General features: G+C 45.5%; 1 long non-coding RNA gene across 2 annotated transcripts; it reads left to right on the top strand.

Annotated features, from left to right (window-relative positions):
* The first annotated feature begins 41 nt into the window (after window positions 1–41).
* Window positions 42–24,414, top strand: LOC109499179. 2 transcript variants are annotated; one of them, XR_002156366.3, is made up of 3 exons: window positions 44–452; window positions 3,271–3,364; window positions 24,020–24,414. It is a non-coding gene; the product is annotated as an uncharacterized LOC109499179 (long non-coding RNA). The 2 variants fall into 2 exon arrangements; XR_002156367.3 differs by lacking the exon at window positions 24,020–24,414 and having other exon boundaries at window positions 42–452; window positions 3,271–3,526.
* The last annotated feature ends 1,109 nt before the right edge of the window (window positions 24,415–25,523 follow it).

The raw sequence follows: 25,523 nt of genomic DNA, 5'->3' as shown, positions 1-25,523 counted from the left end.
GAGGGCGGGGGCGGAAAGGGGCGGGCCCGGTAATTGGCGCCCAAGGTCTCAGCGCGTGGGACTTTCCTCTCTGGCTTAGACTGGGAGACTAGTCTAGTTCCTTTTTGGAGCTTGAGAACCGGGGCGGGAGAATGGCGTCCCTCAAGACCCTCGTGGATGTGATTCTCTCAGGCCAACGTTCCTTCCTCGGGGACTGTCCTGGAGAGGCTTTGGCCCTTACCTCTCCCCAGCTCAGCCCCTGGGCCACAGCTCTGGGTCATACAGCCTCCTAAAATCCTGAGCTGTTCTTTACTGTGCCACATTTTTATCACATTTGAGTGCCTGCTGTGTGCCATGCACGTTTCTAATCCTTAAATGGATGAAACAAAAGCCTTAGATGTTACAGTGGAGAAGAAAAATCAAGACAAAAATACCCAATATATCTTAGGGTGACAAATGCTAAGGAGAAAAATGTAAGTATTTTATTATTAAGAAGAAGAATGTTGTGGGGGATGGGGATAGGGCTTTTCAAACCCTTCAGCTTCCCAGTCCTTCCTCCCAGTCCCTGAATGAGCCTGCAGCAGTGGTTTAACTGCTATCCAAACTGCCCCTTGCTAATGTTGACCAGCCAGCCATTTCTGTGTTTATCTCATTGTTATCTCTTTTCTTCCCTCTCTTTTTAAACTTAAATTTACATTTTATTTTTCCCAAGTTATTTTAACCTCGTAAAACATGCATATTTTCATAGTAGAGTTAAGGCCGGGGGTAAGGGGAACAGCGATTATGAAATAAAGTGGAAAGAGACATGCTCAGTCCTTGGGAGCCCGTAGCCTCCTATTGGGATGTGTTTGTTTATTTATTTATAGAACCCATAGGAGTTGAGAACCTAACATAGGCCAAACGCTGCGCTAGACCTGGAGGTATACAGATAGTGAGGGGGGAAAAAAAACCCCAAAATGTGAACCTCGCCCTGGTGGAAGGGTCTAGTGGCTAAAATAGACATTAATACAAGAATCACATCAAAAATGTAAAATTAGCACTTAACAAGAGTTACAATAGTAATCAAAGACTCAGCTTTTGATTAAGGAGAAAACTGAAGACAAGTTTATGGGGCAAGGGAGAGGACCCTCGGGTATAGTTCCACACAGAGGGGAATGCATGTGCAGAGTGTGTGTTCTAGGAAAGAGCTCAGTGCTTTCATGGAATTGCAGGAAGGCTGCTGTGACTTCACAAAACGCCAAGGGCGGGGGCGGGGAGGGGGGGTGTGTGGAGAGAAATACAGGAGGAGGCATGATATAAACTGGGCTGCAGTGGGGGATGTGGCCGGAGATGCTGGTGGCTGCCAGAACATGCCAGAGCCTGAAGTCCGTAAATGATGCTTGTTGATAATGTGTTGTATAGATGTATGTCAATAAAACATTGCTGTCGGCAAGGCTGGCGTGTGTCAGGCCAGCGTGTTAAAGATACTAAGAGCTAACCTTCTTGGCGCCCTTTACTACCTGCTCTGTATGTGTATTGAGCCGCATAGATGATCTCATTTAATCCTTTTACCTGCCCACTGGGTGCAGCAGGCGTGATGAAATTCCTCATTTTGTTCCTGAGGATCCGCATATTGCTAATATTTTGTGAGAACTACTCTATTCCCAGTCTAGTAGTATAGATGGCTGCTGGACACGTTAGGGTTTCTAAGCACATGGGAAACACTAGCAACACTGACTTAAGTTCCACTGCAACACTCGTACACTAACACACAAACGTAGGGGAGGAAACGAAAATCAAAGCTGCAGTGGCCAGATGGTGGACACAGGATGGCAGCATGGAATTCTCAACTTCTGAAACTTGGAAGGTGCTTTTTCTTAAAAGTGATTGCGGGATTTAATCTAGAACTCTTTTAAAATCCAGAGTTGTAGTAAGGCAGCTATATTAGAGGTTGCATGTTGACCAGCTGACCCTAAGCAATCGTGCTGCGGTCCTATCGTGTTTGATTATATTGGATTTTAAATACTGCTTTTTCTTAAAAGAATTCTTTAAAGTGATTACATGCTACCTATTTTGTTTAGCATCCAATGGAGCCTGTGAACTTACTGTATAAATGAGTTTTGGTTGGTCAGTTAAACTAATTAGCATTAGGTATCCACTTGAAAGTACAGCCATGATGAACTATTGAATTCTATTAAGGAAAATTGAATGAAGAGGCAGCCTCCTTCTTCTGTAGCACAATTTTAATGAGACTGCTTGGGTTGAGTCCTGTTCTATATCAAAAAAGGAACATGAATGCTTTCAGGTTCTATTTTTGGCTCTACCACGGGCTTTGCTATTATACCCAGAGCAAGACGAAACCTGTTACTTTTTTTCCATTTGCAAAATAAATGTAGGCAGTGCTTTTAGCCTTTTTCACAGGAGTGGCAGGATTAATAAGCGCCACAAATGACCTTGACCTGTTTTGTAAACTGCAGGTGCATTTTTATTGCCATATTTTCATGACAAATGGAGATCGGTTAGTTTCATACTTCCCTCCCCCCCCCCATGGGTTAATATCAAGCTAAAACTTTAAAGTCTGGAATATGTGCTTTATCAGCTGCTCTTCAACATTCCAGTTTCTAAATTCAAACAAAAGGAGAATAAGATAAATCTTTCAAGTGATAATCAAAACAGTAGAAAGGAAGTGAAAGAGTCGCCTTGTAAATGGAGGTCTGTTCATTTTGTTTTCAAAATTGCACTCTGTTTTCAGTAAGATGAGTAAGAATATCTGAAATACATTATTAAAGCCTGTGTTGAATGAAGCTGACTTGCTGGAAAACAATAATGTCAAGAGTTGGTGTGTCAGGATGTGGTATCGGTGGGCGTTTACCAGTTTGAGAAGTTTGTGATAATATGCTTTTAAGAGTGATTGCTGACCACTCTGGGATCTTTCTATGGATCCCAATGCTGACGCGGTGGACCTGGGATTGACGGTGCAAGAGGAAGAAAACACTCTTGCACTTGGGGATTTTGCACAGCTCCAGCTCGTCAGAAGCTTCTTGTATCCATCCTAGGCGACTGTTACTGGTCTACATGCTGTGGGCGTGGGCAGCCCTTATTGTGGTGATTAGGTCAGGCACACGTGTAATTGACTTGGTTTTGAAAGACAGCATCCAGGTCAGCGTCACAAGGAACGAAATCGATTACTTCAAATACTGAGCTGGTTCCTGGAAAGTGCGCGATTCCCCACGCCTCCAAGTTCCAGGTAGAGGTGTTTCCAGTAGGGTAACATACCTGTCTGTCTCTGCCCCCTTCCTCACTCTTCTCCAGGGAGGAAGGAGTCCCTTCTCTCACTGATGAGTCTGAAGAAGGAACTGGGCTACGATGGGCAGCCTCCCCCCACGACTCTGAGACTGGCCGACCTGTAAGACCTAATGTGAATTTTGTTTTTTGCAACTGAATCCCTCTAATATATTTGCTTCATGCTTCTGGCTGTGTGGATCTCCATGGTTGTTATTTGGACTCTGGGATGAATGTTACATAAAAATTGAAAATAATCTCTCTTCATAAAGTTCTCCCAAATCAACTCTCACCTCATTTCAGTAACTCAGTGTAGAAATTGCCCTTTTAATATGTGCTGGAATTCAGATGAAATTGAACATAGCAAATATTCTGTCTTTTGCTCTTGCTCACATTCTCCTGTGGCTGTGGAAGCACAGAGTGAATGTGAAAAGTGTAATGTTTTTACATTTGACCATTGCTGTTCTTGCTTTCATTACAACTGTGATCTGTGTGAGGCCGTATCATTTGATCTAGCACAGTAGCTAACATGTATTTGAAACTCGGCACTTATTTGTTGAGTAATGAATGACTAAGTTCAGGGTATTGAGACTGAAAATGTCTCGAAACCATTTTCAGGTATTTCATAGTGCCTTCAATCAATAGCAGAGTCGGTTACTCACAGATGATCTTGTCAAGTCCCAGGGGGTGTTATCCAGCTCATACTGGGCCAGACTCATCATGGAGGCCATGGGTGTGCAGAACTGAGGAAGCTGTCCCCCAATTGAGGGTGCTACCACATTAGCCTGGACCTCACATAAACACATAGCAAAGAAATACGAAATCCCGGCCACACACTTCTGGATGGAAAGAGTTAAAAAGGATAGAGTCCATCTGGACACTGATTACGCAGAAAATACCACCAGCCCTCTGGGGCCTGAAGCTCTATCCCGGGCCCTACAATGGCTGTATTATCATCTCTGTCACCGTTAGCCTGTGCCTAATGCACTCCTTTCTAGTAAGTGTACTTCTTCTGACTCCCTGGACCTCTCCATGTCACATACTCTAACTGCCCATCCTTGCTCCAGCTGACCTATCCCCAACAGGCTTGGTCTCCTTTCCTAGACCCCTGGGGACTCTCTTTTTCAGCCATATGCAGGAAGGGTGGTCTGTATTTCCATTCATTCACGTAATTGGACGGAAGCCACTAACTGAGCACCCACTGTGTGTTGGGCACTGGGCTATGTGTCTGGGCTACAAAAATGATCCAGACATGGTCTTGCCTCTCTGAGAGCTCATAGATGATGTCGTACAGTCAGTGATGTGGTTGAGGTCGCACTGGGCACTTGTGGGGCACCGAAATGAGGCATCGAAGCAGCCTGGGAAGTGTGCCACGAGCAAGGCCTCCTTTCTCAAGTTGCCATGTTCCAGAAGAGCTGGAGATTGAACTGAGAATTTCAAATAGGCCCCAGACCCAGACCAAAAGGCGCTGTGAAGCTGAGCATGTAGTCAGGAGAAGAGGGATAATTAGTTGTGGGTTCTGGAGAGGAGGAAGGAAAGGAAAGTTCTGCAGACAGTAAAGAGAATGTCAGGTGTTTAGACTTTCGGGCTTAGAGCACCAGCCCTCTTTGTGATGGAAACTTGCTGGTACCCTTTTAAAATAGGTGTTAGAGAATCAGGGCTAAGGGGTAGAAAAGTGTCCATTTGCTAAATTCTCTTATAATACCTCAGGAAAAAAATTGTGTGTGTCCTGTGGGCATTTTTACTGCCATTTTAGAGGAGGGTTATAGTTTTCTAACAAGCTTCGTTCATTATAATGCACATACTTGTATCAACAAGTTGAGGAAAAACCTGATTGACATTAATCTCAAAGGTGTTGCTGGGAAGGTGTTTTTGTTTGGTTGTCTTTGAAGTGAAGATCAGAGGTGATTCTTTGTCACCCACAGAACTTTGATGTTTTCCTGAATTACTGCTCACAGCCAGGTAATAAACGCCAACATACGCAGGCAACATCCACAATCATTTTATGACCACGTGAGAAATTTGTTGAGGAAAATGTAATTTGCTACTGCTCAGCGTGACTTTGAAAGTTCCTGGGTATCCTGGGAGGGAAAACTAGTTCTAGAACAGCAGCATTAACATCCATTAAGAAAGTCTATGTAAAAAAGCGGGTTAACTGACTGCAGTCAAATGCATCAAAGAGGCAAAGAAAGGACTCGCTTTAGTCCAGTTGGTGTGGGAGGGAATGAGGCTGTGAGTCTGACCGCTGGGTGTCCTGGACAAGGCTGAGGCTTTGCACCTGGACAGGCGCAGCTTGGAATCCCAGCTCTGTTATTTACTAGTTGTGTGTCCTCAAGAGAAGTACATCCTCTCAGCTTCCTTATAAACAAAAGGGGGATATTGACATTGTTGTCAGGATTAAGTGCAATGACATAGTTAAGGTGCCTCATATATAAGTGTGTGCTCGGAACTGTAGACACATTGATCTTGAGCAAAATAGTCATTTCGCCAAATTTTGACTCTGAAGTCTCAAGGTATATGTCTTGGCTTTGAATGTACTAAATGCCTTGCTTGCCCAGGTCGTCCTCATGTAATACTGGCTTACGTCTATCCTCGTGGCCACAGATGTCTGAAGATGTCAGACATGACTCATCAAAGGTTGTGGAGGAGATCTGGGGGAGAACCTGAGGACCTGTTTATTCACACACATAACTACAGTTATTTTACATGTTAGATTAACAAAGGCACGGATGATTTCTGGCTCTCTCTTACAAACATTATCCTCTCCTTAATTTAATTTATCCTCTCTTTATACATAGAAGGAGGTGAAAGTAGTACTTAGACTTTGAACAGTAGAATGGTTGCCCAATCCCTGGGAAAGTCCTGCTGTGCCTTAAAGCCTCAGGAGAAAAGAATAGGGAATTAAAAAGGGGAGAAACTTGGGGCGCCTGGGTAGCTCAATCGATAAAACGTCCGACTTCAGCTCAGGTCATTATCTTGTGGTGTGGGAGTTCGAGCCCCGCATTGGGCTCTGTGCTAACAGCTCAGAGCCTGGAGCCTGCTTCGGATTCTGTGTCTCTCTCTGTCTGCCCATCCCATGCTCATGCTCTGTCTGTCTCTGTCTCTCAATAATAAATAAATGTTAAAAAAAAAAGGGGGGGGGGAGGAATTCTGTGTGGCCCATCAGAACAACCAAATTCATCCTTGCATCCATCCATCCATCCATCCAACCATCCATCCACTGCCATGTTCAGATGCCTGCCCAGCAGTTACCTTCCTGTTTGGAGAATTCCCTATTGTATGAATCTTGGGCAAAGGCAGCACGTGTCTCAAACATACACTTTCCTCTGCCCTTTAGCATCTAGGACATGGGAATATGCTCTTGGTTCAGCTAATGGGACTCTCCTGCCTAGGATCTTAAGCCTGACGCAAATCAGCAAAGAATCAAGGACGCTGGAGAGAGAGAGAGAGAGAGAGAGAGAGAGAGAGAATGTGTGTGTGGCAATGGTATGAGAAATAGCATCAAATGTCTACAAATAGCAGTGTCTAGCAGAATGGTGCCCTCTCCAATTATGGCATGATTTTGCCTTTGTCTGCTCAGCTTTTCTCCTACCTCCAACTTTGTGGTGAGTCCTGTCTTGGCTTGTTGTTTTCTGGGTCTTTGGCACTCAACATGGAGAGAATGTGTGTGAGTGACAGGGCAGGAGACAAGGGAAGAAAGAGAAAAGAGAATAAAGCTTCCAGGAAAGAGAAACATAACGATTCTGAAGTAGTGTCAGACTATGGATGAGTAGGAGCCCTGAGACCATAAGGAAGTGTCGCTGTGGTATCTGACTCAGGTTCCTATGTTGGCCTTTGAAAATACAATTAGTGACTACTGTTACTTTTTAATTACTTTCTTGTTCCCAGACTTTTTTCTTTGAGTGTGCTTAATATTCATTTTGGCAGTATGAGCCCCAATGGACAGTCTACACTTGAATGGCCACTCCTTTTTTTGGCCTTGACTCTTCTCTGTGACTAGTTGAGTTTATTCTCCTTCTCACCCGGGGGGAACTGCCCAGCATCTTGTTACAGGTTGAGGATGAAACTGACAGAGGAAGGCAAAGCCAGTTAAGCCACAAGCATACAGAATCATAGCCACAGGATTCAGATAATTCTGAATGGGCTCTACCATTGGACTTCCAGTGAAGTGTGCCAATCAATTTCCCTGTTAGTTAAGTAAGATCAAATTGGACTTTCTGACTTGCAGTTAAACGCATCTTAAACTGATATGGTCACATGGTGGAACTAGCCCTCAGCGTGAAGCAGAATACTTGGTTTACTCCCAGCACACGACCCGTTGGCTGTGTGACCATAAGCAAGTCCCTTCACCTCTCTGGGACTCACCTTCCTCATCTGAAAAGGTGAAGGTTTTGAACTAGATCAGTTGTCCTCAGCCATGAGTGGTCCTGCTCCCATAAGAAATATTTGGGAAAATGTGGGGCATTTTCATTATCACAGTATTTGGCAGGCAGGGGACAGAGATGCAAAATGTCGACAATGCTTGGGATGATCCCCTACGATGAAAATTTGTCTCACCCAAATTGCCTCTTGAGATACTGTCAGGATAGAGTCTTTATATCAGTGTTCCTTAATTTTGGACAATATTAATCACCCTGGGGAGTTGCTAAAAATGTAGATTCATCGTCTTGCTCCAGATCTACTGCATCAGCATCAAGATCCCCCGTGATGCGATACAGTCTAAACTTGGCTTTACTTGTTCGTTCACCTCACCAGGCCGTAAAATGCTGACAGTATAAAAGTTTTCTTATGAGACTTGAAAGTCACAGATGCAGAGAACAAAGTGGTGGTTGCCAGAGGTGGTGTGGGGTGTGGGAGAGGTGGGTGAAAGGGGTGAAGGTGGTCAAAAGACACAAACTTCCAGTTATAAGTCCTGGGGACATAATATACATACAGCATGGTGACCACAGTTAATAACACTGTATTATATTTGAAAGTGGCTAAAAAATAGATGATAGAAGTTCTTATCACAAAGAAAAAAGTGACTACGTGCAGTGTGGATGTTAACTAGACTTATTGTGGTGATCATCTCACAATTTATACAAATACCAAACCATCCCTTTGTACACCTGAAACTAACATAACTCATAGAATGTTTCATCAACTATATCTCAATAGAAAACATACAAATCGTATAAAGTCATGTATAATATTTGAAAAATGTAGTCGTTAGTATTGGAGCCCTCACAGAAACCTAATTAAAAAAGTTACTATCCTCATTTTACAGGCTAAGGAAAGTGCTTCCTTATCATTACAAGCTAGTAAATACAAGGGTTGGGACATGAGCCCAGATATGCTTGACCCCGAGCCCTGAAGTCACCCTCTTTTACTACACAGTTCCATACTGGTCTCTGTCTTTGTGATATTAACTACCAAACAGACAGACCAGAAAATGCTTTGGCTGCTAATTGTAACCATGCTCTGTTCGTATAAATGATAGACCTCTAAATACACGTGACGGCTGTATGATTCAATATATTGTTAATAAAAAGCTAGTTAATAAACCAGTATGTATAGCATGACTCTATTTGTTAACTGTATTTCAGATGTTAATAGTAGGAGTCATTATGGAATATACTTTTTGTTTTTTTTTAATTTTTTTTTACCGTTTATTTATTTTTGAGACAGAGAGAGACAGAGCATGAACGGGGGAGGGTCAGAGAGAGGGAGACACAGAATCCGAAACAGGCTCCAGGCTCCGAGCTGTCAGCACAGAGCCTGACGCGGGGCTCGAACCCACGGACCGCGAGATCATGACCTGAGCCGAAGTCAGCTGCTTAACCGACTGAGCCACCCAGGCGCCCCTGGAATATACTTTTTGAATGTAATCACGTTATACAAGTATGACAGAGATGGGTGGCTAACACTCATGTTACCCCCTTCCTTGGCTTAGAGTTATCACTTAGATGCAGTTGCCCTCCCAGAAGCTACATTTCCCAGCCTCCTTTGCATCCAAATCAGGACGTATGGCTAATTCTCACCCATGGAGTATGAATAGAGTGGTGTATCTCTTCTAAACTGAGACTTTTAGGGGCACTGGGATGGCTCAGTTGCTTAAGCATCCAGCTTTGGTTCTGGTCATGATCTTGCAGTTAGTGACTTCAAACCCCACATCGGGCTCTATGCTGACAGCTCGGAGCCTGCAGCCTGCTTCAGGTTCTGTGTCTCCCTCTCTCTCTGCCCCTCTCCTGCTCACACTCTGTCTCTCTTTCTCTCAAGAATAAATAAACATTAAAAAAAACTGGGACTTGTAAGAAATGGGGTGTGCCTTTTTTATACTCCCTCCACCATCTGGTAGCCAGGTTCAGAGGACTCCAAATTAACAGGGCCTCTTGAACCCACAATTTGGAAGGAGCCCAGGTTCCTGAATGACCATGGGGACGAACGGCTACTGGTTGAGCAAGACACCTACAACGACGAGGAAGAAATGAACTTCTGTAACGCTATGTCACAGACATTTGGGGTTTGTTACAGCATTCTATCTGATTCAACTAATAGGGTTACTCTATGTAATACAACTCAATTATACATACGCATCAATAATTATAATTTTACTCTCTTCTTTTTATACATATGTGACGACAAAATATAACATTTCTGAGATTCAAAGGTTTAGCTACAGCAATGAGCAACCTCACAGATTTTTAACTCTCAAAATTCACATCACATCAAGGATATTGTAGGAACCACAGACGAAGGAGGAAGAAGCTGGCAGATTCTCTAGCTGCCTCTGAACATTTTCGTTCACGTGGAATCTGACCATATATAGAAAGTCATTGAAACATCCTTGAATTATTACTACACCAGAGGGACAAAGAGGTATCAGAGATTCTGAAGCTAGCTACTGAGAAGTTTGCTTTTTCTTGATTTGAAGGGCATTTCATACATAATAAGTATGTATAAACATGGGGCGACGGATTACAAAGTGCTATTAAGGACGGAAAGAAAAGTGGATAAAACATCTGCCTATCTTTTATCGTGATACCTTGAAAAAATAAGGGAAGCTGAACTTAATACCTAATTGACTACAAAGACTCACAGGTGTTTTGAAAAGCCGAACAGTGCGTTGGATTTAATTTCCAGTCGGTTATGTTGCAGTATCTTATCCAAAAACTCATAACGAACTGCAGTAACCTCATCCAAAGGCAACAAAGGCAGCACTGACTTAACCACGAGGCCTGATAAGAACCCGAATAGTACACGTCAGCCTCAACAGGTTTAAGATTTCATCAAACTTTAGAAAGAAGATGGGAGAAAGATGCAATTGCTTGAGTTAACGGAAGAAACCAAAATAGTTTAATTGCTTAGCATGAGAGTGAAAGCACAAAATGAAAATTTGGTGAAAGAGTTTACCCCTCAATAGAAGGGTGTGTTTATTCTCATGGACAATATCAAGGTCAAACAGAGATGACGTTTTGTTTCTCATGGTTCCGTGAGCACTGTCGTCTTCCTTAGTGAGGGCTTCCAGGAGGATGGAAACAGACCTTTGTGGACAGAGGCTTGATTTTAAATGGATCATTCACGCTGCCTGGCTCTGTCTACACAAAACCAAAATACCTAGATAAGGAGTATAAAGCTTGGCAAATGCCAAATGATGCCAAGGTTTCTGATGTTTCCAAATATCCAAGGGTTTCTGCAAATGTCTCCAAATATGTAGATGTAGATGTTGGCTTTTTAGTTGACAAAATTCAGACAAAGACTGGACTTCTTATATTTAGCACAACTATTTTTAGCTCAAGCTTCTATCAGTGCTTAGGGATGGATGATAGGGCAACTGCTTCAAATTCCTGACCCCAGGAAGGGCTCATGTAGTCAGGGAGGGCTTTGGAAAGATGCTTATCCCTTCAGGCTACCATGGGGACTATTACCCCTGCCACTTGAAACCCTGTAAATCCTCTAAACATTCCTGACTATTCTGGAGAGGTAAAGGCATGCCAATAACGTAAGGAGCTGGTAAAATGACCTAATGAACAACCTAGTGCTGGGCATTCGGTAGATGCTCAGTATATGCATGAGAACATGTGGCAATGGGAAGACAGTGTTCACAGACTTCCTTTACCACTTACCAGAGCCTGAAGCCACGCCTTGGTGTAGGTGAATTTCCTATGCTTCAATCTCAGATGGATTTTTCCACTTGCATTCACTCTTGCCTACTTAAGATGCTGTTCCCGCAGCTCTCCCCTCTCCTACATAAGAAAGTTTTCTCTCTCTTTCCAAGAGCCTTTCCATACACTTGCACACATGCCATTATCTTTCCCATTCTGTAATGCGTGCGCGCGCGCACACACACACACACACACACGCCACCTTCTTTTCATTATACTTCCTCAACCACTGAAGAGAGCCACAGCCATACGCTCCGGGGTCAGCTCTTTAAGGAGGCCTCGCCGAACGCCGGCCTCCTGAGGCAGGGGGACCCTCTCTCATTCTCGTTCTCTCTCTCTCTCTTTTGGTGGGTTTGAAATGTAATTGGTTTTGTCTCCAGGATTCCTCACCCATACCTGGTCTCTCTTCACCTCACTTAGGGGTTCAGACTCAAGAGGGCAGGTGCAAAGGGAAAGAGAAGGTCCCCGTGGGCCATGCGATGCGGGAGACGGTGGGCGGCAGACTTGGGGTTCCTGCAGCAGGCGTAGGGGCAGCAAGGAGTGGGCAAACATCAGGTTCTAGACCTCCATCTCTTCGGTCTACACAGTGAAGTCCCTGTCTCCGTTCTTGTCCAAGGACAACGACCCAGCTCCTTGGGCAGCTCTTTTTATCACTCTTTTTACCGTATCTGCCTCTGGTGCTGGTAGTGGCCCACTTGGGCGCGGTGCGCTGGCCGTCTGGTGGCCGGGGAGATCCCAGGCGTTGGGGTAGGGTGGGGGGCAGCCAGGTGCCTGCAGGGTGCAGGGCCCCGCCTTCCACAGCAGGTGGCTGTCCGGCTGCAGCCCTGAGGGTGAGTCGGGGTGAGTGGCCACGGCCAGAGTGGCAGCACCAGCTACGGAGAGTGCACCACAAACAGGAGGCCCAGGCTGGCTCCGCATGTATTTTAGAGCCAACTTCCTGAAAGACTTGTCTGTACTCATTGCCTCCAAGTCTTCTCTCTTTGTTTCTTTTTTAATGTTTATTTATTTATTTTGAGAGAGAGAGAGAGAGAGAGATCGCCAGTGGGGGCAGAGATTGAGTGAGAGAGAGAATCCCAAGCAGGCTCTGGGCTGTGAGTACAGAGCCCAACGCGGGGCTCCATCCCATGACCGGGAGACCACGACCTGACCCGATATGAAGAGTGGGCCACTCAACCTCCTGAGTCACCCAGGCACCCCAACTCCTCCTCCTCCTCCTTCACGTGGCTTCCAGGACATCAGTCAGACTGTCCTAGCTTTCGGCCCATCTCGGGGCTAGCCTTTGTCTTTTCTCAGTCCCCTTTGCGGTTTTCCCCTCTTGCTCCCATCTTTGAAAGTTGGAACCCCCACAGAGCTCAGTCGTTGACCCTTTCCTCTTTTCTTTGCAAATACGTGCCCTTGGAGATTTTCTTTAATCTTGGAGCTGTAAAATGACCACGCATATGCCAGTGACTCGTGAATTTATATCTTCATGCCAGCCCTCTCTCCCAGACTCCAGACATCCATCTACCTGGCTGCCTTCTCAGGATCCCCACTTGGCTGTCTGGAAGCCTCCTCAAACTCAGCACTTCCCCAGCTCAAGTCCTGATCTTCACTCCTCTCAAAGGCAATTCCATCCTTCCAGGTGCTCAGGCCAAGGCCATGGGATACATCCTTGACTCCTATTTCTCTCCTACCCCACACTCCCTTCATGCCCCACAGGAAATCCTGCTGGTGGTACCTTCACAGCATGTCCAGAATCAGACCACTGTGGTCACCTTAGCTACTCCCACCCTGGGTGGAGTCACCAAGACCTGCCACGGCAGAGGCCCCTTAACAGCCTCCCTGTTTCTACCCTTGACCCTTGTAGTCTGTTCTCAACACAGCGGCCGGAGTGATTTTTACAAAACGTGAAGCATCACGTTACTCCCGTGCTCAGAACTGTGCAGTGGCTCCTCACCCCCCAGCCCCCCGCAAGACCTGTGTGGTCTGTGCCCCTGCCACGTCTCTGACGTCGTCTCCTCCCAGCCTCCCCTTCAGCCCTGGGTTCCACCCACGCTGCCCCTCACCTGCCTGGAAGGCTCCGGGCACGCTCCTGCTTAGAGCGCGTTCTCCTGGTATCTGCCGCTCTAACCCCCTCACCCCCTTCCAGTCTTCCCTCAACTGTCACCTTCTCACTGGCGCCTATTCTGATTACCCTTCTTAAAATTCCAACCTGAGCCCTCTGAATTCCTGGAAATCCTCACTGTACTCTGCTTCTTCCCCCACAGCGTGCCCACTGCCTTCGTATACTGTGCAATTACTTGTTTGATTCGTCTGCTTGCTTTCATGTTGTTTGCTGTCTGTCTCCTCCCCCCACTAGAACGGGAGGTCTGCTAGGGCCACGATCTTCATCGGTCTGTCCACGGATGCACCCCAAGTACCAGGAATGGATCCCGACATCCAGAGAACACTCGCAAGTGTTTGCTGAGAGAATTGAATCAGCAAGTGGAAGAATCTGGTTGTCAGGGTCTCCTGCTGGTGGTCATGAGGTGCCATTTGCCGGCCAAAGCACTCCATCTCATTTGATCCTCAAAGGAGCCGCACGACATATGTTTATCTCCTCCATTTTTCAGAAGGTCTGAGGAATATCACATAACTGGAGGAGGCAGAGGCAAGACGCGAACCCAGAGTGTCCACGTTCACCTTCCCCACTATCCTTACACATTCCCAGTACATTAATTGGCACAGGTTTTCTGCAGGGCAGTTCAGCCTTATATGGGAACAGCTTTACAGATATTCATACCCTTTGGTCCAGAGAACTAGTCACAGATGTGCCCAGAGACCTATCTACACCATTGTTTGTACAAGCAGTGCATACCTGGGAACTGATTTTTTAAAAATCATGGTATATTCATTCAATGGAAGACGATGTAGCCAACGCTGCTGACGGTGTGAAAGGATGTATGCTGAAGTGGAGAAAGCTCCCCAGCATGTGTCTGGAAGAAACACCAGGGACAACATACCAGGATGCAGAATTGTAGACGTGTTATGATGCCCTAATTTTGAAAAATTACATTATTTATGCAGAGAAGATGTCTGGAAGGAATACACCAGAATGTTAATAGTGGTTGTCCTTAAATGTGTGATTATGGGTGATTCTTATTATCTCTAGACATTTCTGTGTAACTGTGTGTGTGTGTGTGTGTGTGTGTGTGCATGTGTGTGTGTAACATTTCATAATGGGAAAAGTGTTGTCTTTACAAGGAAACACTGCCTCAACATTAAAATGTACTTTTCTATGTATATGATACATTAGTAAATTTTATGACAAAACTAAACATACCTGAATAGCTGAATCAACGATTAGATTCCTGTGAAATACTGAATGGGTTCTAAGAAGTCAGAATGTTACAATTATATCCAAGACTAAAGTAGTTTCACTGCATTATGATATCTTTATCACGATCAACTGTAACGAACCATTTCCCTTAAGCACACTACATTTTCCAAGTTTTAGTAAGGTTTAGTGTTTCTTTTCCTTTCTTTTTGGAGCTATCCCCCCAAATAAGCATTACATTCTATTTCTCCATAGAGCACTTGGATCTCTTGACTTGGAGAGAAGTAACTCATTCCACAGCACAAAGTACCTTGATAAGTTGTTTCAAGTACTTTGCCAGTAAAACATATTTAGACCGTGTCATCACATTAAGAAATTACTGTACTAAAGTGCATTCCTAAGCAATTGCTTACATATATAAGTTTTTCTTTTAATGCCATTCCTGGAGAATGTATTCTTTAAAGCCTATCTTGGAGAATATCATTTTGTTTTCTGATTACAAGCTATTTTAAGAGCTGTCAGAAATCTACATAATGCAAGGAAGTACTGTGGGGACTTCTAAACATCAAAAATCAGGACAATGCCAGAATGATTAGTTAACTTACTAAACAGAGAGGGAAAAGGACACATTTGCTTATGAAACAACTTGAACGATTCAAAAAGGATAATGTTCCCAGATTAATGATCATGCAATTTGAAGTGACTTTTTAAATATATACTTTCTGAAGCCCAGATAGAATCTTAACATTCTTGTGGGTTTAAAGATGAAATATGTCAAAGGATTGGGATGAATTTATTTTTTAAAAATTTTTTTTAACATTTATTTATTTTTGAGACAGAGAGAGAGAGAGCATGAACAGGGGAGGGTCAGAGGAAGAGGGAGACATAGAATCTGAAACAGGCTCCAGGCTCTGAGCTGTCAGCACAGAGCCCGACGTGGGGCTCGAACCCACAGACCGCGAGATCATGACCTGAGCCGAAGCCAGACGCCCAACTGACTGAGCCACCCAGGTGCCCCTGGGATGAATTTATTAAAAGAGAGGTTGTAAAAAAATAGAGTGTAAGAGCTGACAGAAGGTGCCACGCTGGGTGGGAACACACACACACACACACACACACATACGCATGCACAGATGCGTGTACACATACATGCACACACACGCACACGTCCAGGCATGCACAGATGCATGCACACGTGTGCACATGTATATAAGTACACACACAGATGCACACACATTCATGTGTGCACAGATGCCTGTACACATAATGCACATGTATTCACAGGTACATACACATGCACACACATTCGTGCATGCACGGTTGCATGTACACACATGCACATGCACACGTTCACACGTGCACACGTGCATGTGTGCACACACACCCACCTGTTCACACAGTCCCTACAGCAAACTGGGCTCAGTTCTGAGAACTTGAAGATGAGCCATTAAATGCCTGCTCAAGGGGGTGAGTTCACACAGGTCAACATAACCTAAGAGAAAGGGACAGCTATTGAAGAAAGAACATAAATGCCATCAACTTCAAAAATGTGGACAAAGGTGCCTGGCTGGCTCAGTTGGTAAAGCATGTGACTCTTGGAGTCATGAGTCCAAGCCCTGTGTTGGGTGTTGAGCTTGCTTAAAAAAAACTGGGTACGTTGGCATGAAAGCTCCACATCAGGAATATAGGGCATAAATTTATGGACCAGGTGCATTGTTTTCCAGAGTATCACAAGGCTATACACAGGGATAAGAGAAGAAAAATAATTAATATGTGAGAACCCCATGGACCAGAGATTATCAGTGGAATGCCTGAGCAGAGCTGGAAGACTGGTGGTCACCTACCTCCGTTTTCACCCACACTCCCCCTACACGTTTCTTCCTGTGCTGTCAGGACCGGGCCACTCTCCCCTCAGGCAGGCCCTGCTCCAGCCCTTCAGCAGCCAGACCTGCCTTCCTTGGAGACCTCTCTCACTGAATGACTGTAGGGAGCAGTCGGGCCAGGCCATCAGGTTTTCTAATCTTGCAAGAGAAGGAAAGGCCCACAGGTCTCTCAGAGCCTCTGCCTGCAATGGACCCAGCTATTTTTGCCTCTACTCAGGTATTTTCATACCCATTTTACTCACAAGGAAAACTGAGGTCTATTCTAGGTTACTCAGCTAAGAAGCAGTACCATCAGGAATTTAAAATTAATTCTGCTTTGGGGAGCCTGGGGGGCTCGGAGAGTTAAGCATCTGACTCTTGATCTCAACTCAGGTCTTGATTTAGCAGTTCATGCTCCTCACTGGGCATGAAGCCTACTTAAAAAATAAATAATAATCACTCTGCTTTTCCCCAAGACTCAGATGCTTTAACCCACACTGTCATGGCACATAGGAGTTCTAGTCTTAATGGTAAACGTTGAGAGTTTTTCACGAAATGTGGCTTTTAGACCTTTAACAAATGGTGACAAGAATTTCTGGGAGAAGCTGGTTTGGGGAACCCTAGTTCTTAACTTTGCTTTTTCTTTCTCTCTCTTCTGTCCACTCATTCTTTCCCTCCACTCCCTTGATCTTTTCTTTCTTCGAAACTTGAAGGAAGCCTTTAACTCCTTCCTCACCATATCCAGCCTGCCATCATCTCTGACAGCAACCTGTGAAATTTTCTCCATGAATGTCATGTGCGGGCTCCAAGCAGGTGCCCTGGCCACACCCCTTCTGTACTGCCATCCACTGCACAAGTTCTGTGCCAAGCCCACGTTCTTGTGCATCTAGTAAATACTAGCTGAATATCCAGAACACCACACCTCTCGGGAGGCAAGGCCAGGGACCCAGGCCGCCCCCACCATTCCCGCCGCACTCTTTCTGGATCTTACTTCTTTGCAATGGGATGGAGTCCCATTTTCATTTTTCTTACCCCACGAGGAAAAAAAGGGAGAGAAAGAGTATTCAGATGGGTACAGGCAGGACATGGACCCTCCCATGTGACGACCCCCAGAAAAGCGATAAAAACCTGAACACGTGCTTTAGTTGTTTTCTGTTTCAAGGTTTCCATTTTCCAATAGAACAAAACGTTCTCCATGGAAACAATTTTCGTGGGGATAAAAGATGGGTCATAACAGGCCCGTGGTAAGGAAGTGTGAGCGGAAGAAAGAATGACCTGGATCACAGCAGGGACCCAGCTCTCCAGACAGGGGTGGGGCGGGAGCAGATGTGGGCCTGGCCTCTGTCATCCTCTGAACTCTTATGCGAGGCTGCCTTTTCTCTAAAATCTGCTGGAACCTAAAACGAAACACCTGAGCCATAAAATAGGTGGGCTGACTTTCAAGAAAGCCCACCCAGCCATCCTTACTAATGGTACTGCAGCTCTGTTTGTAAATAAATTGGGATCAAACTGATAGATCGAAAGGAGTAATTATAAAGCAGTAGCGTGTGTGTGTGTGTGTGTGTGTGTGTGTGTGTGTGATGTATACTATTTCAGACACATTCGAGGGTATTTAAATCAGAGACATCAGACTGAGTTCAGGTATTGCCTCCTCCAGGAAGCCCTCCCCGACGCTTCTTGCATGGCCTCCAGAACAGGTTAGGCCTTCCTCCAATAAATGCAGCAACCACTCAGCATGCCCAGCAGGACTTTACCCAGTGTCCCTCCTCACCAACTTGTGAACTCCTTGAGGATTATTAGGATTGTGTCTTTTTTTTTTTTTCCTCTACAACACCAACACCCAGTCCAGAGCCTGGCGCATAGAGGCCTTCAAGACTTGTGTGCTGAATTGGAAGTGCAGCATCTTAAGACTTTAGGTAGTTGGTGGCAGGGTGATTAGTGGTTTGCATTCAAGGGTTATGGAGCCAGACTTCTTGGGACAGATCCTGCTGTTAGCTTACACTAACTGTGGCCTCCTAGACCCCAGTTTTCTCATCTGGAAAATGGAGGCGTGATTGGTACCCGCCTCTTTGGACTGTTGAGTGATGAATGAGAATTATTTAAAGAGCTTAGCCTGGAGTCTGCTGCTTAGCTTAGTAGGCAGTTCATAAACAATAGCTTATCTTACTATATTATTCGGTAGAGGGAGCTTTTCAGAACAAGAACAAATGGGCTCTAGTTCTGTCTCGACTTTGCCTCTAATCCAGAATTTAGAGACCGACTCATCCTAAATCCTGCTTCTCTCTATGTGACGTATGAACACGTCCGGCTTTACTGGAAACCACATTCTGGTCATTTATTTCGGAAATCTGAGCTCTGAGACCAAAGGCTCATGACCGCTCTCTGCTCAGGGCGCAGGTCAGTTTAACTTTGGCATTTCTGAGGAAGCCTACTTCTGTCCACGCCAGGGCAGTGAGCATCATTCCACTTCTGTGCGCTTAAAAATTTCTTACTGGTTGCCAGGTTACAGGATGAACATCAGAAAGACAGAGCGCTGTTTATTTCCAAATCTTTAAATAGTTCACAGAATGGATAAAATTAACATCCTCCCTAAAAATGATGACTTCTACTCCCGCTAAGCCCTTTTATTATCATGGCCTCATTAGTTAACATAATACTTTTAGGACGCGGGCAAGATAGCCTCCCTTTTGCAAATGGAGAATCGAAGGCCCAGAGAAGTTAAGAAGAATCTCAAGGTCACCCAGAGAACAGTTATGTGTGTTGGAGGGGCACTGGAACTTAGGACCTTTGACAATGAAGCCAGTGTCCTATGTTATAACACATCTTGGCAATGTAAGAAAGATTCCCTTCCTTAAAGTCTTCAAGCACTATAGCAGAGGCTGCTGTTTATCCACTCTTTCTGTCCTCCTTTATAATAAAGTATCTAATTTTAACAAGGCACATAGACGCCCTCCATTCTCCAGTCTCCCTAACAGACAAGTTTGGCTACATGATTAAGTGACTAAGTTCTGGCCAATGAGAGTTGGTGGAAATGATGCGTATCCTGAAAGGGAGAAAACATATCTTCCTTCCTCCTTTCTGCCCGCTGCCATGTGGATGTGATGGCTGGAGTTCAAGCAGCCTTTTTGAACCATGAGATGGGGTAAACTGTGTTCTGTGGTTGGCCCATGGAAGACAGAAGGTGCTAGTCTCTGAAACTATGGACAGGCATCCTTGCCTCTTATGGATTACACAAAACTTAGCACATGTGAGAGAAAGATATATTTGTGCCTGGTTTAATAGAGTTATTATTTTGGGTTTCTGTTATTTATAGCTGAGCCTAACCTAAACAAGCCTAACCTTTTTCTTTTGTACCAAGAAAAAAAAAATATCCCGGATTATTCAATGAGGGCTGTCGGGCCATACACAGCCTATCCCTGGCTTACCTTTTCAACCTCACTTTGCACCCATCTTCCTCTGGCCCCCTACACTTTAACCCTACTCTTATTTCCCACACACTGTTCCTTCTGCTTAGGATGATACTGCCCTGGAGAGTTCCTCCTCATCATTGGGGTCTCGGTCGATGTGCTCCATTTTTAGAGAGACACTCCTTGGCCAAACACCTCTCTCATTGTTCCTTTCCCTTGTAGCTTTTCACTGTGGAAATAGGTATTTCCTTGCGTGGTTATTTGTTTCGTGTCTTCCTTGCCTACTGGATGCTAGCTTTAAGGACTGAGGGCTATACTCTGGTCATACACAGGGCTCAGCTGTGGCAGACCGTAGTTTCCAAAGATGTCGGCAACAATATTTCCCATCCCACATCCCCTTTTGCAGGGCGGCCTGCCGCAAGAGGTAGGGTCTGTTTCTCTGCCTCTTGGAATCTGGGTAGGCCTGGTGACAGCTTTTACTCCTAGAACGTGGCAGAGGTGACCCAGTACCGGTTCTAGGTATGGCCTTCACCCGGCCCAGCTTTCCACGTTCTGCTTTCCACTTTGAGGCCAGTTGCCACGTGAGAAGCGCAAGTACCCTGTGGACACCATGCCTTGCAAAGCCCCAGGCAAGTGGAGAAGGCCTAGAAGGTAAAACACTACATGAAGAGGGAAGGAGAGTCCGTGGAGCACCATGTCACCTGCTATGTGAGGGAGCCTTTGGTGGTTCAGCCCAGATGCGCCTTTGGACGACGCCGGGCCCAGCCACGGTCCGCTGGCAACCATGAGAAACTCAAAAGGATAACCTGCCAGCCAGCAATAGATAATGTGAACACTGGCATGGGTAGGCAGTCAGTAACGATGGATGATGGCTGGATTTTATTCTTTTCATTATTTGATCGTTGCAGCTAAATACCCACAGTACTTCTGAGACAGGCCTAGAGCCAGAGTGTCTTCCAGGGTGCAGTTCCCACCCTGAGCCACCCCACCCTTACTGGAGGCTTGTGATTTAATGCTTGCAAGACAAATGCAAGCAGAAGATGGCTTCTCCCGCAGGAGTGGCCCCAGGAGTTGAGGACACAGCATGAGAGAAAGGGTAGGAGGGTCAGCAGGGCGTCACTGGTTTGTTTGCTTGCTGTGGCACGTGTCACCTTTAAATCACCGTAATAAACACAGCTAAAACATGGGAACAGAGTGAGATGGGCAGGACGTGAGGGAGGTCATGAGAGGCAAAAAGGTGGAGATGGGACACAGTGTGCGAGATGTCCGCAGATGTCCCGGGGCAGTGGGGTTATAGGCAATTAAAACACTTTCTGCCTGGGGCGCCTATGGGCACACTCCACAGAGCATGTGACTCTGGATCTCAGGACAAAAAACACCAAAAAACCAAAACAAGCAAACACACAAAACCCTACCTTCTTCCTTTTGCTCATCCAAGTTTTCTAAACATCCTTCAAAACATTTCCTACTCCTTTATTAAAAATAAGAAATACACTTGGGGCGCCTGGGTGGCGCAGTCGGTTAAGCGTCCGACTTCAGCCAGGTCACGATCTCGTGGTCCGTGAGTTCGAGCCCCGTGTCGGGCTCTGGGCTGATGGCTCAGAGCCTGGAGCCTGTTTCCGATTCTGTGTCTCCCTCTCTCTCTGCCCCTCCCCCGTTCATGCTCTGTCTCTCTCTGTCCCAAAAATAAATAAACGTTGAAAAAAAGAATAAGAAATACACTTTTATTTAAAGATTTCAGTTGTGCTGTGAACTCTATAGAAGGCAGAAAAAAAAAAAACCCCAAAAAACCAAACCCAAGCCAAATTGAAATAAGATGAAACAACCAAAAACCCAAACTCCCACACTGCATTCTTAGCAGTCAGTAATTTTATTTTTTTTAGTTTTAAAGGTCATCATTTCAGGAAATAAAGAAATGAGTGCATCCCAGAGTAGGTTATACAGGACAGTGAGAGTAAGCATGAGTGGGTTGCCCAGGGCGGCTGCATTCTGGAAAGCGGGCACACAGCACATTCCCATTTTTATCTTTCCATGGAATATTTGATTTGCTCCTCTTGGGTCATCAATGCTTCATCTAGCAGTATCTTGGATTTATCAAACCCTCTGACTTATAATTATCTGGCATTAAGTTGCTGTTTGGAAACTATTTTAGGTCAATATGCTCATTGGTGTGATTAATTATACCTTATTGGGAGACCAGAATTTATTCTCTGGAAGTGTAACCTTTTCTAATTTGGAAGGAGTAATTTTCAGCTCACCCAGCTCAGGAACTGTTTTAACATTGAATCACCAGGACAGAATCACTGCTCCTAAAGTGGGCAGCACAGCGTTTGGAAATATGAGAAGGAAAAGACATCAAAAACTAGATACGTAAGCTTGGGAAGGGAGTAGCTCTGCTTTTCCAGATAGGACCCACCAGGGTTCTCCTAACGGCAGGTTCACGACTGTTTACTCTCACTTCATTCGACAGGAGTTTATTGACTCCTGCCTGGATGCCAGTAGCTATGTAGGCCACTGGTTCACCATAACATGTGGCACTCATTCATTCATTTATTCAGTTAAGTGTTTAGTGAGCCCCTACTGTGTGCCAAACATTACTGTAGGCCTAGATTCGTGGGTTACATCAATGAACAAAACTTTCACTCTAGTGGGAGATTACATTCCAGTGCAAGGGGAGAAGAACCATAAAGTTATCCATAGGAAAATGATATAGTGGGGCGCCTGGGTGGCGCAGTCGGTTAAGCGTCCGACTTCAGCCAGGTCACGATCTCGCGGTCCGTGAGTTCGAGCCCCGCGTCGGGCTCTGGGCTGATGGCTCAGAGCCTGGAGCCTGTTTCCGATTCTGTGTCTCCCTCTCTCTCTGCCCCTCCCCCGTTCATGCTCTGTCTCTCTCTGTCCCAAAAATAAATAAACGTTGAAAAAAAAAATTAAAAAAAAAAAAAAAAAGAAAATGATATAGTATGTTAGAAGGTTTCAAGTATGCTGGAACATAAAAACCGGGAAGGCGCATCAGGAGGACCACATGTGTATAGACACAATCTTGTAATTATTTAAAAAATTTTTTTTTATAACATTTATTTATTATTGAGAGACAGAGACAGGCAGAGCATGAGCATGGGAGGGGCAGAGACACAGAATCTGAAGCAGGCTCCAGGATCTGAGCCGTCAGCACAGAGCCCGACGTGGGGCTAGAACTCACAAACCACGAGATCATTACTGGAGCCGAAGTTGGACGCCTTACTGACTGAGCCACCCAGGCACTCCTACAAAAATTTTTTTTAATGTTTATTTATTTTTGAAGGAGAGAGAGGCAGAGCATGAGCAGGGGAGGGGCAGAGAGAGAGAGGGAGACACAGAATCTGAAGCAGGCTCCAGGCTCCAAGCTGTCAGCACAGAGCCCAATGTGGGGCTTGAACCCATGAACCGCGAGATCATGACCTGAGCCAAAGTCAGATCCTTAACCAACTGAGTCACCCAGGCACCCCTAATTTTGTAATTATTAAATAGGGTGGTATGGTGCATAGAATAATGGTCCCCAGAGGTATGTCTGAGTCCTAACCCCTGGAATCTGTGAAAGTGACCATATTTGGTAAAAAAGTGACCATATTTGCAGCTGTAATTCAGTTAAGGGTCTTGTATGAGGATTCTCCAGAGAAATAGAACCTGTAGGATAGATGGATGGATAGAGAGACAGACAGACAGATAGACAGGAGAGTAAATTTACTGTAGGAATTGGTTTACGCAGTTATAAACGCCAAGAAGTTCCATGATCACTCTCACAAGCTGGAGAACCAGGAAAGCTGGTAGTGTAATTCAGTCTGAGTCCAAAGGCCTGAAAATCAAGGGGCTGATAGTGTAAAGCCTGGTGTATGTCCAGAATCCTAAGCACTGAAGCACCAGAGTTCAAGGGCAGAAGCCGGATATGTCAGCTCAAGCAGAGAGAGAGCAAATCTGCCTTTCTTTGCAGTTTTGTTCTATTCAGGCTTTCAGTGGATTGGGTGATGCCCACCTGTGTTGGGGAGGGCCGTCTGCCTTATTCAGTCCTCCAATTCAAATGCTGGTCTCTTCCAGATACAACCTCGTGGACGCACCCAGAAGTGATGGTTTACCAGCTCCCCGAGCCTCCCTGAGCCCAGTCAAGTTGATGCAGAAAGTTACCCACCACAAGTCTTGGGATAAGATCGTCCTGGATTCTCCAGTGGCATAAATCCAATGACAGCTGTCATTGGAGGAGGACAGGAAAAGGCAGAGAGGAGTATGAGACACGTAGACAGGTAAAGAGTCCACAAGCAGAAGTTGGCAACCCCGAGCCAAGGAATGCTTGCAGCCACCAGAGGCTGGAAGAGACAAAGAAGGATCCTCCCCTAGGGCCTGTGGAGGAAGTGTGGGCCTGTCAGCACCTTGACATGGGGCTTCTGGCCCCACAAACTGTTCGAAAATAGATGTCTGCTGTCTTTTTTTTTTTTTTCAACATTTATTTATTTTTGGGACAGAGAGAGACAGAGCATGAACAGGGGAGGGGCAGAGAGAGAGGGAGACACAGAATCGGAAACAGGCTCCAGGCTCTGAGCCATCAGCCCAGAGCCCGACACGGGGCTCGAACTCACGGACCGCGAGATCGTGACCTGGCTGAAGTCGGACGCTTAACCGACTGCGCCACCCAGGCACCCCAAATGTCTGCTGTCTTTAAGCCACCCAGGTTGTGGTAACTGGTAGTCCTAGGGCATGAATACAGATGGTAAGAGTAGATGCCATGGAAAAGTAGTGTCTGAGGAAGTCTTAAAGGATATGGGAAGTCTGCTGTGTGAATATCCAGGGGCAGGACTGTGGGCCTACAGAATGACCCGCTATCAGGGAAGGGGTGCAGGAGGGGTCAGAGGAAGGGGAATAGGGAGCGACAAGGACAAGGAAGTAACAGAGAAACCAAAGCGGGCTGACAGAGCATGTGGGGCCTCCTAGGGCATTGCAAAACCTTTGGAATAGTGGTGCATGTGGAATGAACCATAAAAACACCACTGTTGAGCCTCTGTGACATGACGAGTACTGTGACAGGTTCTTCGAGTACTCGCGCTGAGCCCTGCCCAGATTCCTGACCCACAGCATCATGGCAATAGTGGAGAGTTGTTAAAGTGACCAAGTTTTGGGTGGCTCATTGTGCAGCAATGCGTAACTGATAAACTAGCCGCGTCCCCTCTCTCCGTTCCTGAGGAGTGTAAGGAGTCAAGACGGAACCTTGTACCTCGACTCACAGATCTAGCACAGACCCGGAAGGCCTCGGTTAAAGACCCTCTGTCTGTCTCTACTTGGCTTAGGAGATCCAGCTCCATTAGAAGCTATTCCTGACACTAAAATGTTATCAGTGCATTTCTTCGGGTGATGTAGTTATAGGCAGTTTCCTGCATTTGTTCAGTTTTCCCAGAATGAGTAAAAACTGCTTCAGTAATGAGGAAAGATACTCTATGTAGCTCTCTTCCGTAACTATGGGAGCCACTGTTCCTCCTGTGGTGTCCTCTCCCTCCAGGGGATAGCCTTGAGGTCTCCACACCTTCTTTCTCCAAGTGACAGGAGCCACTGT

Source organism: Felis catus, chromosome B1 (genome assembly GCF_018350175.1).
Source record: "Felis catus isolate Fca126 chromosome B1, F.catus_Fca126_mat1.0, whole genome shotgun sequence".
In the NCBI taxonomy this organism is placed as follows: Eukaryota; Metazoa; Chordata; class Mammalia; order Carnivora; family Felidae; genus Felis; species Felis catus.
The sequence above is the reverse complement of the archived record's forward strand: the minus strand, read 5'-3'. Positions and strand labels throughout refer to the sequence as shown.